Consider the following 14,019-nt stretch of genomic DNA (forward strand, 5'->3'; position numbering starts at 1 on the left):
TCCTACAGGATTCCTCCTCTGATCCATTGACATATCTATAGGTGGACGACACGATAGCTTCCCAAAAGTGAAGCCAAAACATCTTTACCCCTTTTCCTCACACATGCTGGCCTGGCTTAACTCTGTTTGACTCGGCAAGTCAGCCCAGCACAGCAGGGATACGCATCTCCATTACAAACGAGTTACCCACTTAAAGGTGTGTTGTTACTGAAGATGAGCTTAGCTCGAGTTGCGCAGCTATAAAACAGCGACTCTCTTCATGTCCTATACATTCTTTATAATAAAAGCTCTGTTATTTTGTTATTCATAAGCTTTTATTATGAAGTACCACAGCCAGGAAATACTGGGTTTTAATCAGCAGTGACTTAACATGACTGTAATATGACAGAGAAATGGTAAAATAAGGCAGATCAGACACCTGAAGGCACAAACATCGGTGTAAGAGAGAAACTAAATTACAAACCACAGAGACTCAGTTAGAAGGTATGAAAGTAGAGTGAAGAAGGTCTGGTGATATGGTTTATAATTAATTTCTCAATATTTTTATGCGATTCTGTGATATACAATATATATAATTTGATAAACACATTTTCTCTAAACGAATTATTTGGCTGGACAATAAGAACAGAATCAAATATCACAGTATTTTTGACCAAATACATCGATATTGTGAAAATATTGTAGGGATGAATATATTGGTCCTTACAGAATATTAAGAGATTGAGATTTTAGATAAATAATCATCAGTAATATTAAGTGAATGAAAGCAAAAAATAAATCAGTTTGAACAGTTTGGAGTTGGGTAATTTCAGTACATCACTTTACTGTTATGCAGCCTTTAAAAACAAAGAAACTAAAGTTAGTTTCCTTGTTTGAAACCAGAAAAAGAACACTTACGCCATATACTGATATCCAATATCCAAAACGTGATATCTAGTCTCATATCACGGTATCTATATAATATTGATATATTGCCCAGCTCCAATAAAAAGCAGATCTTACGTCATGATTGACAGCTGATCCTGCTAGCAATTTAGCCCGCTGGGCATATGAGCGAGAACTCGCATGGCTCCGACATTGACCGCTACTGCAAATACTCTGTATCACGACCGGGATATTTTGGCTTCATTTTTGCACAGTGGGAGGGGGAGTGGAGATGCGTCAGCCATCTTTATTTATGTCAGTGGGCTGATCATAGCAAAATCCACACAGCTGTTCTTAACTTGTCAGATGTTTTCTTCTTTCTTCTTTCTTAAAGAATTAAGAAGTTTTTGTTATTATGATGCAAATATGTAAAAACAATACAGTGAAATATTATGTTTTATACCTTTTCTTTTTATAAATAGGTTGATTAAAACTAATATACTTTTGGACCATTGACCTTGGCAATTTTGCACTCTATACTGTATGATTTATGGGTGTGTGTTCTCACAGAGTAACAGTGACAGGACACTGTCAGTGTAACGTTTGCTTTGGTGTGTCCTCTGTAAAATGATGTGTACAGTTATACTATTTATGAACATTCTGATTAAAAAAGGTTAATGATGTTCCTGGTTTTATTTCTAGAAAGCACTTTGTTGTCAAATTGAAATTCGTAGAACACGACAGCACGAGTCACTTCACACAAATGAGAAACTGCCATTCAAGGACACCGTCGGCTTTAGGGGGTCTTCTTGGCAGACTGTTGCTGCTTCATTGGCAGCCGCTGTCTTTCCATCTGTGAGATGAGGCTTTGCTGGGGCTTGACCTTCTGCGGACTGACAGTCTTTTGATAGGTGATGAGGGACTGGATGTTCTGGAGTAGGACATTGATCTCTGCACTCTTCTGCTGCAGATGCCTCTGAAGCATGTCAGGCCCCGGCAGCATTAGACCTTTGCCTTGATTCAGCTACGACAGAGAGGAAATATAAAGCAGAATCAATGATTCGGCCCAAATTTGGGTCCACTCTTCACTTTATTGCTACTAGAGCTACAAATGATTATTAATGTCAGAAGCCACACTAACTTACTTTCACTTTTGCCCCCACGTGAAGCCGTACACTGCGGTCACCAGAGGTGAAAGTGATGCAGATGTGCTCCTGGGACTGGATGCGGATGTTGATATTGGGGCTGAGTGTCAGGCAGAGGGGCTGGTTGGGCGGAGCGTGAACGTGATGCTCATTGTCCAGCCAGCTCCAGTGTTTCTTCAAATCTCCTGTGTCACTGCAGTAGGTGCCTCCCCACGGAGTCACATTCACCCTAATAAAGAGAAGCAGCTTGTGAACAATAAGCCCCTCAGGGGGTTTTATTTTCTCACCCACACAGGTTGTTATTTCTGTCTGCTGCCAATTTTATCAATAATTAAAATTAGGCAAACTTGAAATGCTGCTACAGAGAGCTGGTGATAATTAAATAGATTTTAATTACAAAATAATCTGCTGATGTATTTATATCAGTTATTATTGTACTATGAAATAAAATATTAGGAAGGACTGAGCAAGCAGTCATACCAAACACAGCCATTGTTGTGATAACAGGTACCCCGTCCTCTGGTGCTGAAAACCGCTTGAATGTGAGGCTGCAGATGTTTGTCCTCCAACAGCACCACGGAGGACCAGTCAGCTGATTGTAAAGCAGCTACAAGGATGGCAAGCCTTCCTGATGGATAGCTTTTAAATATGATTAAGGTGGACAAGTTAATATAAAACGTGTGGCTACAGGTCACATTTATTAAAAAAAGGACTTAAAAAGTATTAATAATAAGGTTAAAATATTTGTTTAATGAATGCTGAAGGGCCAAAATATTCACTCCAAGCCCAAAATGCCTGTGCACTCAAAGGAGGAAAATGTGATTGTAATTGCATGTCAAAAAATGAGCACAGCAGTCCAAAGAACTTGTTGGAGCCGTAGACAGTATCGTAAATGAGTTGAAATCCTATTTATTATCCAGTCCATTGTTGAAGTGAGTTATTTCCTGCCGTCCCCTCCTACCCAGCCTCAAGCAAACCCCAGCAGAAGTGCAAGATGAGTGCAACGCTGTAATTTGACAAGAAGAAGCGAGTCGATCAGGTGTTTACTTTCAATTGTCTGTTGATGTAAAAGCACAGCCTGTTATCTTGAAAACAAACAAAAGCCCACTGCTGTGAAAATAAAGCACTCTTTAAGTTTGAGTTCAGTGACTGTCTGCCTTCTGTCCGCCAGACTCCATGGACATATTGCTCAATTTAAGTGTTACAAACAAATCTACTCCTTCAAAAAGATTATTAGTGATTTCTTGCGACTCATAAACACACTTACTCATACGGCGAACATCCAGCATTAATTTGAAATCAATTACCGTGAAACAGGCAAACAATAACAAAAGACACGGACTGGAATAGAAATTTCAAAAGAGAGCGTAGTGGCTGTAGCATGTCTCCTTAATGTCTGATGTCATTTTATGATTTATTACAGTAAATATATTACAGATTTCTCCTTTAATCAAACAAAATCAACAAAAGACACATTTTAAAAAGCCAGGCAATCATCAGTATAGTCTACACAATGAAGTTGACTAAATTCATTATGACAAGAGACTGTATGATAAATGAGAACTGGATGTCATTTACCTTATAATTTACAATCCATCAGCATATTTAGATAAATGTTCTCTAACGCAACCATTTATTACCATTTTTCCTTATTTATAACTCTGAACTGAACATGTGAATGTACTCAGAAGAATATGGCAATAGTTTTTCAACTTTTATTGCAAAATTGTCTTATATCTTATTAAACAGTGGTATTAAAAAGTCTTAAGTCTTACATTTAACTTGCTGATACACGTAGACACCCTGATTAAGTATTGATGATACCATGTCAGTTAGATTCAGTTTAAAGGATACCGCACCTGCCCAGTTCCATCTGGAAAAATCACAATAAATGTTCCACCGTTGCTGTAGTGTTTGACAAGCGGTGTCGTCTTCTGTTGAATCAAACAGATTTAATAGTTAATGTTACAGAGAGCCAACATGCACCCCGACTTCATTTGGCTTAAATAGAACAGCACCTTAATTAGTAACACGTGTGTTTACCCGACTGTTTAATATAAAAATGGCTGCCGTGGAAAAAGGTCTGTTGTGCTTTCAACATGACAATACCTTCTGTCCTCCATGTTTTCCATTTAAAGAGAAAGTATTTTCAGAATCCATGATCTCTATTTCAGGGAATGAAACTTTCTTCTTGGCAGTCCGAGCATGCTTTGAGAGTCTTTTGTGGCGGGTGGCAGATCCTTGTTGTTTGGCTCCTGTAATGTAGTTAAAGGTGTCATGACATGGATGAACAGAAGGGAAAGATAAGTAAATTTAATCTGCCTGTGGTACATGCTGTGTGTGTGTGTGTGTGTGTGTGTGTGTGTAAGAGAGAGAGAGTGTGTAACCTGCTTTAGGGGTCTGACGATCTGAGCTCCTTTCAAATCCCAAACCTTTCAGCCTGCGGTGTGTCATGGAAAATGTAGCATCAGAGATTCAATGGCATGGAAATTTAATTTGAAAACCATTTAATGGTGGGAGCCAATAATGGACAAGAGCGATCCTGACCTTTGATCTTTCTGCATCGCTGGGTCCCCATCAGACACGGTTTCCTCAGTGATAACCGCTGCACCCTCAAGCGAAATCTCTGATAAGTTCAATGCCTCCTCACAGCAGAAAAACTGACAAAGAGAGTAAAAAAAAAGAGTAGTGTGAATGTAGAAATGCTACAAAAGTCTAGATTCAGACTTTTGGGATATCATCTCCTCTGAAAGCGAATAATAGCCGACTTCTAAAATCTGACTTTTTCTGAAAAGTTCATGTCAATCAAATATCACACAATTTACTGCACTGAAATAAAAGCATCTATCTGAATTCTTGTGGCTTTCAGTAGGTGATTTCGAATGGAATTTCGAACAATGATTTTACAAAGAGATCACAAATCAATACAGTTTTCAAGTGTCTAGTGCCAAAAAAAAAAATAAATATTCAAGTTGGTCAGTGAACCAAATTCTGTTATAAGAAGTCAAGACTAAAACAAAAATCAAACTTGGACATTTTAGGCAGAAAACAACAACATCTGAATGATACTTTTCGGGATTTTATTGTTAAACTGAAACCTGAACCACTGAATGGACATCTGAATTTGTAAACTCTAAAAAAAAACAAGTGGCTGTACTGTACAGTTGGGGTTTCTGCTAAATGTTTAGCAGGTGTAATGTTTAACACATTCATCATTTCATTTGCAAAATAGGACAAAGGACAACATACAGCTGAAGCTGATAGGACTGTAATTTGTTACGCTGGTATTTGGCTGGTGGGGATACAGGTAAGAGGATCATCTTAAAGTCATTAGCATTAATCTTCCCTTCACCGTGGATATTTCTACCAGATGTTATGGCAATCCATCTCGCATGTTGAGGTATTTCGGTCAATATATATGTATAAATATATTTCACCCTGAATCACAAATGTCAACTTCATGATGGCACTAAAGTAAAGTCAGTAGGTTTCATCCTCTGGGAGCCAGAAATACCAAATTTAATCCGGTGCTTGTTGTGGCAGTCAGGTGGCTGACAGACCAACATTACTATTCCTCACAAAAAAAATACAGCAATATGTAACAACTGTGTGTCCAAAATGAGTACTGCAGTCCAAATAGTGAGTTGGAGCCACAGACATTTTTGAAATCCTATTTAATAAACAGTCTGATTGAAGCAAGTTGTATCCACCTACTTCTTCCTTCACAGACCTTAGGAAGGTCAAGCAGGCTGCAGGAGCGCAGGATGAACATAACGTTATAATTTGATAATAACAAGCTATTGCGAGTCCTGAACTTCAGGTTGATCATCTCTTTATAACTGTCAGTTTTCTGATGTAAAGTTCAGCCTGTTGTCCTGAAAATAAAAGCCCTCTGCTCTGAAAATACAGTCTTGAGTTTGAGTTCAGTGACTGCCTGCCTTCTCCATGAATATAATGCTCATTTGAACCTTAAGAAACATCTCCTTCTACTCCTCCTAAAACGATATGAATGATTTCTTAGGACTCAAACAAACACTAACTCATTTAGTGTTGATTTGAACTCTAGTTAACAGGAAACGGACAAACAATAACACAAGTTACAGACTGGAATAGAAGTTTCAAAGGGGGGCAGTGCAGCTGTAGCGTTGTTGTCTGTTCTTTAACATTTGATGACATGTCATGGACATTTTATGATTTATTACAGTAAATATACATACTTCAGATTTCTACTTTAATCACGTTCATGAAAATGCACCATTTGAAATTGCTACATGGAAATTCTGCCACCTAAATTCACATGGTCTTAGTTGTAAAACAGTTAAATGACATAAACTTGGCATTTCAATCTCTACATTAAGTATTCAGTAATGATTAAATGTCACAGTGCTTATGGATATTATTTGCTTTTATAATTATCTCACACAGTAACACTGACTCTCTTCGTTCAGTGAATAGCAAAATGAGCAAAATCACACTTTTTTTCCCCCCCAGTTCAGTCACTTTTTATTTAACATGAGCATGTCACCATATTAGTCAGTGGTAGATGCACACTCACTCTCACCTCTTTTGGGTCAACACTCTCGGCTATCTGATCACCGGTCGCAGGGGGTTTCTTCAGCTGCTGGCGCTGCTCGCAGCGAATGTTCAACACAGTCTGAGGCGGCTGCTCTGATGAGGCTGACGATCCACTTGAGGTTGGGATCTGAAAGCATTGTTGGAGGAGACATATTTCTTTTTTTTTTTTTCCTAAATCATATTTTGTTTCTCAAAAAGACACCCACAAGTATTACAGTTAATGAGGTATTCAAAAAGCACGCTACAGTGTGGCGTGTCTTAAAACGAGCAGCAGCAAAAGCAGGCAGGTTTTAATACGAGACAAATGCAGACTAATTGCATGTTCCATAAATTAATTCATGTTTATACGAGAAGAGGAAAAAGAGCAGGTTAAAAGGTATTTTCCGCCATACCTTGTCCAGATTAGTTAAAGACTCTTCAGTTTCTCCTTGGCAGGCAGCTGGAGTTTGGGGAGTTTCCTTGCTGAGTGAATCCAACACTTCATTATCTGGGGATATCTCCAACTCAGACTTCATGTTTTTAGGAGCGCTCTGAGGAGAGAAAACAAAGACACTTCATAATTTATTAAATTCTTTGAGGTCTTTAACTTGTGCTTCATGAATAAATCAAAACCGTGTCTCTGGATACCATGTCATATCATCTTTCACAAGATAAAACTTACACTGTGACAAGGATGGATAATGCTACGAAAACCCAAATTCAGTATTTCTCTGCCAATTGTAAAATTATCTCTAAAACACACAGAAAGACCTCGTATATGCTAATTGCATCCAGCCACCATTTGTGTAAGGTCTCTCTACAAAGTGCATTTCAAATGTTAGTTCAATGACAAAAATAGTAAAGTTCACAGAAGCCTCTCTTACTCTCGTAGCTTTTACTTTGTCAAGGACATCGTCGCTGCAGTTGGAGAGAGAGAGAGAGAGAGAGAGAGAGAGAGAGAGAGAGAGAGAGAGAGAGAGAGAGAGAGAGAGAGAGAGAGAGAGAGGTTTTACAAGCTAGAGTACCCCATCTAAACATGCTCACCTGCTCACATGTCAAACCCAAATTCTGGTGGGGAGCTTGTGATGTTTCGTGGTTTGGGTATTTACAGTCTGGAAATGCAAAACAAATGATTAATAATTCAATTCAGCTCTGTTGTCATTAATACAATGCGCATGCAGGCACATGTTTAAAGGTGGAATAAGTGATTCTGGAGAAAGATGGCGGCTTGTCGAACTCATTCAACTGACTGAAATCTTTCTGATAAAAAATAGAATATATTATAAATGAATAATTATTACAATATATAAAGTAATAATAAATTATAAATGGGGGTGTAATGAAATATTGACATATGTATTTATATTTTATTATATAATTATATATTACATTACATATATTATTATATATGTATGTATATATTATGTTATATAATATTTATTTATATTGAAATATTATGTTATGTGATATTGTATCAATGCTCAAAAACACTGTATCTTGATATTATGAAACATGCAAAGATTCATTGCAGTGGTTCATTTTGTGTTGAGTTTAAACCCCAGCTTGCTAGATAAAGGTCTTGTTATCTGTCTTCACTTTTCTGACTACATTAAAAAAGTAAACGTTTTTATGCACATGGTGGTGTGCTCTTCATATTATGCCAGTTTTCCCAAAAGCACATTAAAAAATAGTAATATATTGCATTACAGTATTGCAACATATTAAATCGTAACCACCAGAGTCTTGCTGATTCATGGCCCTAATTGGAAATACCAACTTAACTGTTTATGTGGATGCTAAATAAAGTTGTCCAACAAAATGTGCCAAAGCACGAACAAGAATATAACTTTTTTGACATGTGCAAACTGTTTTTGTCCTCTGTGAAGCATCTAATCTGCTGGAAATAGAGGAAGAAGTGAAGAAATGTTTTCATGCAGTCATTTTCTAACTGGATCCACATTGCATCCTGGGAACAATGTTAGTCTCTTTAAATCAAAGGTTGTATCCTCTCCTGACCACTTCTGTTGTGCTGCTGCCATGTTTCTGTCCCCGCAGGAAACTCGTTTGTGACATGTCACGTATCCCCACATCAGGCAGACTTGCACAGACACATTATATTTATTCCAACCAGAGAGAAATTATTGGAATAACGGTGTGATTCCACTGGGTACAGATCAAACCAGTGGCACGGACGCGATGTTCCCAGTGGAATCAAGGAGTAAGTGTTTACATGGTTATTATTATCGTATTGAAGGGATTATTAAAGGTTCACACCACCCCTCAACTGACTGAAAAATCTTTCTTTTCTGACTAGATTACGCCAGTCTCTTCCTATTGAGGTGTGTACCTGAGGCATTTTTATTCTGATTGGGCTATTATTCTTAATTATTTGTGGAATATTAGGGTCAATTTAAAAGCAGCAACTGTTTTTGTGAGTTGCTTCTATGTATCTTTATGTATTTACATACATAAATACATAAAGAGTAACAACGTGTGTAACTTGTAAAGAATGAGTTATATATTAACACACATTGCCTACACTCAGACTTTCTCTCTCAGGCATTCTCAGCCATTTACCAACCAAGGCCAGAGATTCATAATTACCATAAAATGTGTAGAAAAAGTACCTCGACTGCACTTTTCCTCGTGTCTCCAGTCAGTCTGTGCACCAACGCTGACCCTGGTGACAATTCTCCCGTCAAATGCCTGGATCCTCAGATGTTCACCTGAACTGACACTGGAAGCAGTTCTTCATTATCAGCGTAATAGGCCCAAATGTGATGCAGTAATTCATGCGCCTGTACAGTACATGCAACTCCATACAACTGGCCTGCAACAAGTACTAACTACTATGGCAAATATGGTGTTAATTTAAGCAGGTGCTGATTAAACTGCAACTAAAAAATTCTTTAAAGGTGAGACCATGTTGCATCCTTTGTGTCTGTGTTGGATGTCCATCTGTTCATGATGTCGTAACTAAAGTCTCTGTTAATTTGTGGCATTTCTTCTCTAACCTCTGTTTATTTGAAAGTCCAGGATTTGTTGTTGAATCCATCTCACTTGATTTTTCCGGCGACTCAAGTGTTTGCATCTTTATCTTTGTGATGTCCTCGACTCTTTGTGAAATGGATGTGAGCAGAAAAACCACAAACTAATTATATAAAACATTCTGAGTTAGATACAGAATGGTCAAATGAAAACATGTTTTGCTCCAAGTGTACCATAGCAACCACAGAACAATAAGCAGCTTTTCCTATGGTACAGTAGATACAAGAAAACTGTAAAGAGGTTCCTCTTCTTTTAATTGATCTTTTTTCTTCTGTAGTTTCTCACTATTGCCACTACATTCGTTTGTATTTATGCACTATAATTCCCAGTATTTCAAGGATTAGTTTTACTGCTATCACATTCTAGGTAATGTTCCTGCAATTTGTGTATTTTTTGTGCTTGGGCTGTACTAAACTCAATTATGCTCATGCCAATGAAGCAAATGTAAATTTGACTTTAAGAGAGAGCTAGAGAAAGGCAGGGAAAGAGAATATTCATGTCTCTGTAGTGGGCTTCCACCATCTGCAATTTCTGCAAAAATCTTGAGCGTAAATCAACCATATACCCACATTCAATGACTGTATGAGCTCAATAATTCAGAGGTCTGGGAATAACACTAATTAACAGTCTTCAAGTGGGCCATATATAGTAATTACATAATGGAAATAAATCATTACAGTAGCCTGCAATTGACTAGAAGTCTAGACTAGTTATAGTAGATTAAAATAATGTTGCCATCAGCTACAGGTAAATTGAAAATGCATTGAAACTGATCTTTCAAAATCTAGATGTACCTTTTTAGACAGAATGAAAGCCTGTGATGTACACTGCGATGTATCTATTTTATTTTAACAAGGGATACTACTACCATGGTTTATTTATGATAGAAAATACGTAATTAATCCACCAGGGGGGAAACTGAGTGCCATTACACACAGGACAGACACAGGTAGGGCAGTAAAAAAAGGCCTACATATCTCAAGACAGTACAAGATAAGGGGAGAATGCAGCTCCATAAGAAATAGTGTAGCCTAAGCATCGATGAAACTGCGCAGCTATATGTTAGTGGCTGATTATAACATCAACATCAACATCAACATTTTCATGGACGCCAAAAATCACAAGAATCCAGGCATTTCATTTCTTGATATGGTGTATAACAAAAATCTGTTTTCATAAGCACTGTGTTTCTGTCCCTCACAGCCTTTATTTCTTCTGGAGTGTTTCATAAATAGTGGCATAACAGCCCCAAACTCCTGGTGGAGGAAAAAAAAAAAACGTCTATCAGGTGTTTACTTAAAGTTATGCCCACAATATGAAAATAAGTTGCAGAGCGATATGTGTTTACTTTCTAAATAAATTATGAACTAGAGGAGTGCACTCAGGAGAGTGCAGATCTCTGCCAGGCAACTCGAAAAGGATATTTGGATGTAACTGCTTTGAAATCACCCAACATTTTGATTAGTAACTTTAATTTAATTAGGTATTTTTTCTCAGTAACTGTAATGGATTACATTTATGGTGAAATTTCATTACATGTAACTAGTCACATGTAAGTAGTTACTCTCCAGCACTGCCAGTATCCTATTAAACATTTGCATTAAATTTTGTGATAATTAGCGTATGAATTCTTGAGTTATGGCCAAAAACATGTTTTGTGAGATCATTCCATCTTTGAGTCCAAGTGGATGCTTGTTCCAAACTTTAAGAAATTCCCTCCAGCATTCCTAAGATATCACATTCATGAGATGGACTCACACACTATAAATATATTAACATATGCTTATATACATTCAGATCTAATTCACATCTACATGCACTCATGGTTGTGTCTGTTGAGAAAAGAGAGAACAGATCAGTTGTACTGTTTATGTTATTTATCTGGACTGGTTGTTATAAATTTGTGCATTAATGTGATTCCAAGTTTCGTAGTGGGAAGTAAATGTGGAGTTAGACATTTGCTCTAAACTTAATGATGTTTCAAAGGTTTATAACCAAGATTTCCCTCTTATATTATTAATAGTCTTCCAGTTAGTGGCTATAACTCTTTTGGCTTTCATAAATCCAACAGACACCTCTTTTTTAAGTGTGGCCATCTTTTTATCTTCCATAAAATTCACTTAAGATCTAAAGGGATCTTTTCTGTAGTCACTGTCAATGGAATAAAAGTAACTTTTTTCCAAAAAACTTGCAGTTTTGGACATTTACATATCATTAAAAATAGGCCTTTCTCCTTATTGCAATGCCAACACATTTCATTGTTATACAACTTAAGTTTAAGTTTTCTTGCGGTATAACATATCCTATTAATAAACTTAATTTATTGTTTAGCTTTGTGCAGAGTTCAGTATTACATGTATTTTCAGCCAAACTGATGTCCAAGTATCAGGATCTCTTCTCCCAGATCTTTTCTAGAGAGCTGCTGATGGTGTTCTTCAAACCTTTATAACCTTGTTCTTCCTCATCATTGTTATTAATTTATTTTTATTATGCATTATTCCAGGTAATTTTATACATTCTCCAAGAAATTTTGCAAGTTGTGATCTGATCTGTGGATATAGCCAGAAGTCTTTTCTTGTCAAATCAAATTTGTTTTTCACTTGTTCAAAGGTGCTCTTGAGATATTGCATTCACAAGAAGGGGAATGCATAATGCCTCTGGCCACAGCTGTCGCATAAAAAAAAGGGTTTTCAAAAATTGCGAATCACAGAGAACCTTCAGCATACAGTTATGAACGTGCACAAAAAAAAAATAAAATAAATAAATAAGCTGATCGCTCCTTTAGCATGCGAGATTAGCTGCAAGCAAGCTCCTGGTCCAATGACCATGCATACACGCATATGCAAGCAATTGCATGATCTGGAGTTAATAATATACAGAATCTGAACATCCAATTATAATTCGATATCATACATTTTATTCAAGGGACCCAAAGGAAGCCTTACTTTAGTTACACTACAGTAAACATGTTTAGGGGCACATGAACAGTATTATTACTGTTTGGTGTTTTTCAGTAGCTGGCTGCCAAGCAATTGGTAGTTAGTGATAGGATGGAAAAAGTGGTGTTTCAGCAGGGAAAATGGGCATGTGATGATTTCGGGAGATGAGAGGTGGGATTAGATGGATGAAGGGGATATAAAATATGTTTGCTTATGGCTCAGTGTTTGTATCCTGTTGCTGCTGCCTGTTTCAGCTCTTATAAAGCAGGAGACGTGTACTTACAACTTTGTGTTTTTCTATTAGGAAAATCAATGACAACAACTAGCTGCAATAACAGGTCAGGTGTTGGAAATATAACTTTGCTGTCTTTTCTGAAGGTCTCGGTCACGCTGTTAAGAGAGGCATTTAACTGGATTTCACAGGTTTTTCAGCCATTTCATCCTGCGCTGTAGCTGTTTTCTTTCATAAAAGCAGCCCAATTAGCACTGGATCCATTGCAGCAGATCTTATGGAAGGTCTGTCATGATATCTGGTGGACTTTCAATGCATATTATTTAATGGTAGACTAATAAGACATAACAAGCTGTACTTTGTATAAATAAGACAAAAACTAGAAAAAAAATATGTTTTCTATTAGACCCTTATTAAGCTGTATATATGTTGTGTTTTGTGTGTATTATGAAGGAACTACAACCCTAATTTTGTTGTGCCATCCTGTGTTGTATAATGATAATAAATGCCCTTGAATCCTTTCTTAGAAGATAATTAGGCACACATTATAACAAAACTGTACTGTAAACTAAAGTGAATTATTTTCCATAGTTAGACCCTTATTAGACTTTTTAGTTTACAGCACAGTTCTGCTGTAATGTGTCCCCACCCTGTAGGAAAGACTAATAAGAGTCTAACACCGCCTAATAGAGAACATATTATGTATAATTTGATACAAATTAAGGCTTGTTATGTCTTATTAGTGTACCATTGGGTGTATATGGTGTCTTAGGGTGCAGTTGTGTTTGTTTAATGTCTAATAAAGAACTATTTCTAGTTTTTCTTTTAATGTAATACAATGTACAGCTTGTTTAGTCTTATTAGTGTACTGTAAATTAAAGTGCAAACATTAATTTGTCTCCAGTGATCTTTTTAAATACTGATTGAATATATATGGCCCCAAAACACAGACGACTTTCACCTCTTTCCTGAGGTTTTTTCCTCCCCTTCTAGATCCCAACTTTTTCTTATTTTAACCAGCCAACCTTAATGTTTACTGAAATGTCTGCATTGCCAAACCGACTGACCCAATCTACCATAAATCTCTTTCTATAAAGCTCATGCCCTTTACAGTCTGAATGTAACTGTGAATGACTATAAGCAGCAGATACTCAGGAGGTTTAAACTAATATAAGACTGTCAACTGTAACACAGCCATAAATGATATCAGCTTTTGCCAATTCTGTATTTCTCTATT

General features: G+C 36.9%; 1 pseudogene; it reads right to left on the reverse strand.

Moving 5' to 3' along the window:
• Positions 1–417: 417 nt before the first annotated feature.
• LOC146322907 (uncharacterized) lies at positions 418–9,633 on the reverse strand (annotated as a pseudogene).
• Positions 9,634–14,019: the final 4,386 nt, after the last annotated feature.

Source organism: Lutjanus erythropterus, chromosome 8, assembly GCF_056507025.1.
Source record: "Lutjanus erythropterus isolate fLutEry1 chromosome 8, fLutEry1.hap2, whole genome shotgun sequence".
In the NCBI taxonomy this organism is placed as follows: Eukaryota; Metazoa; Chordata; class Actinopteri; order Lutjaniformes; family Lutjanidae; genus Lutjanus; species Lutjanus erythropterus.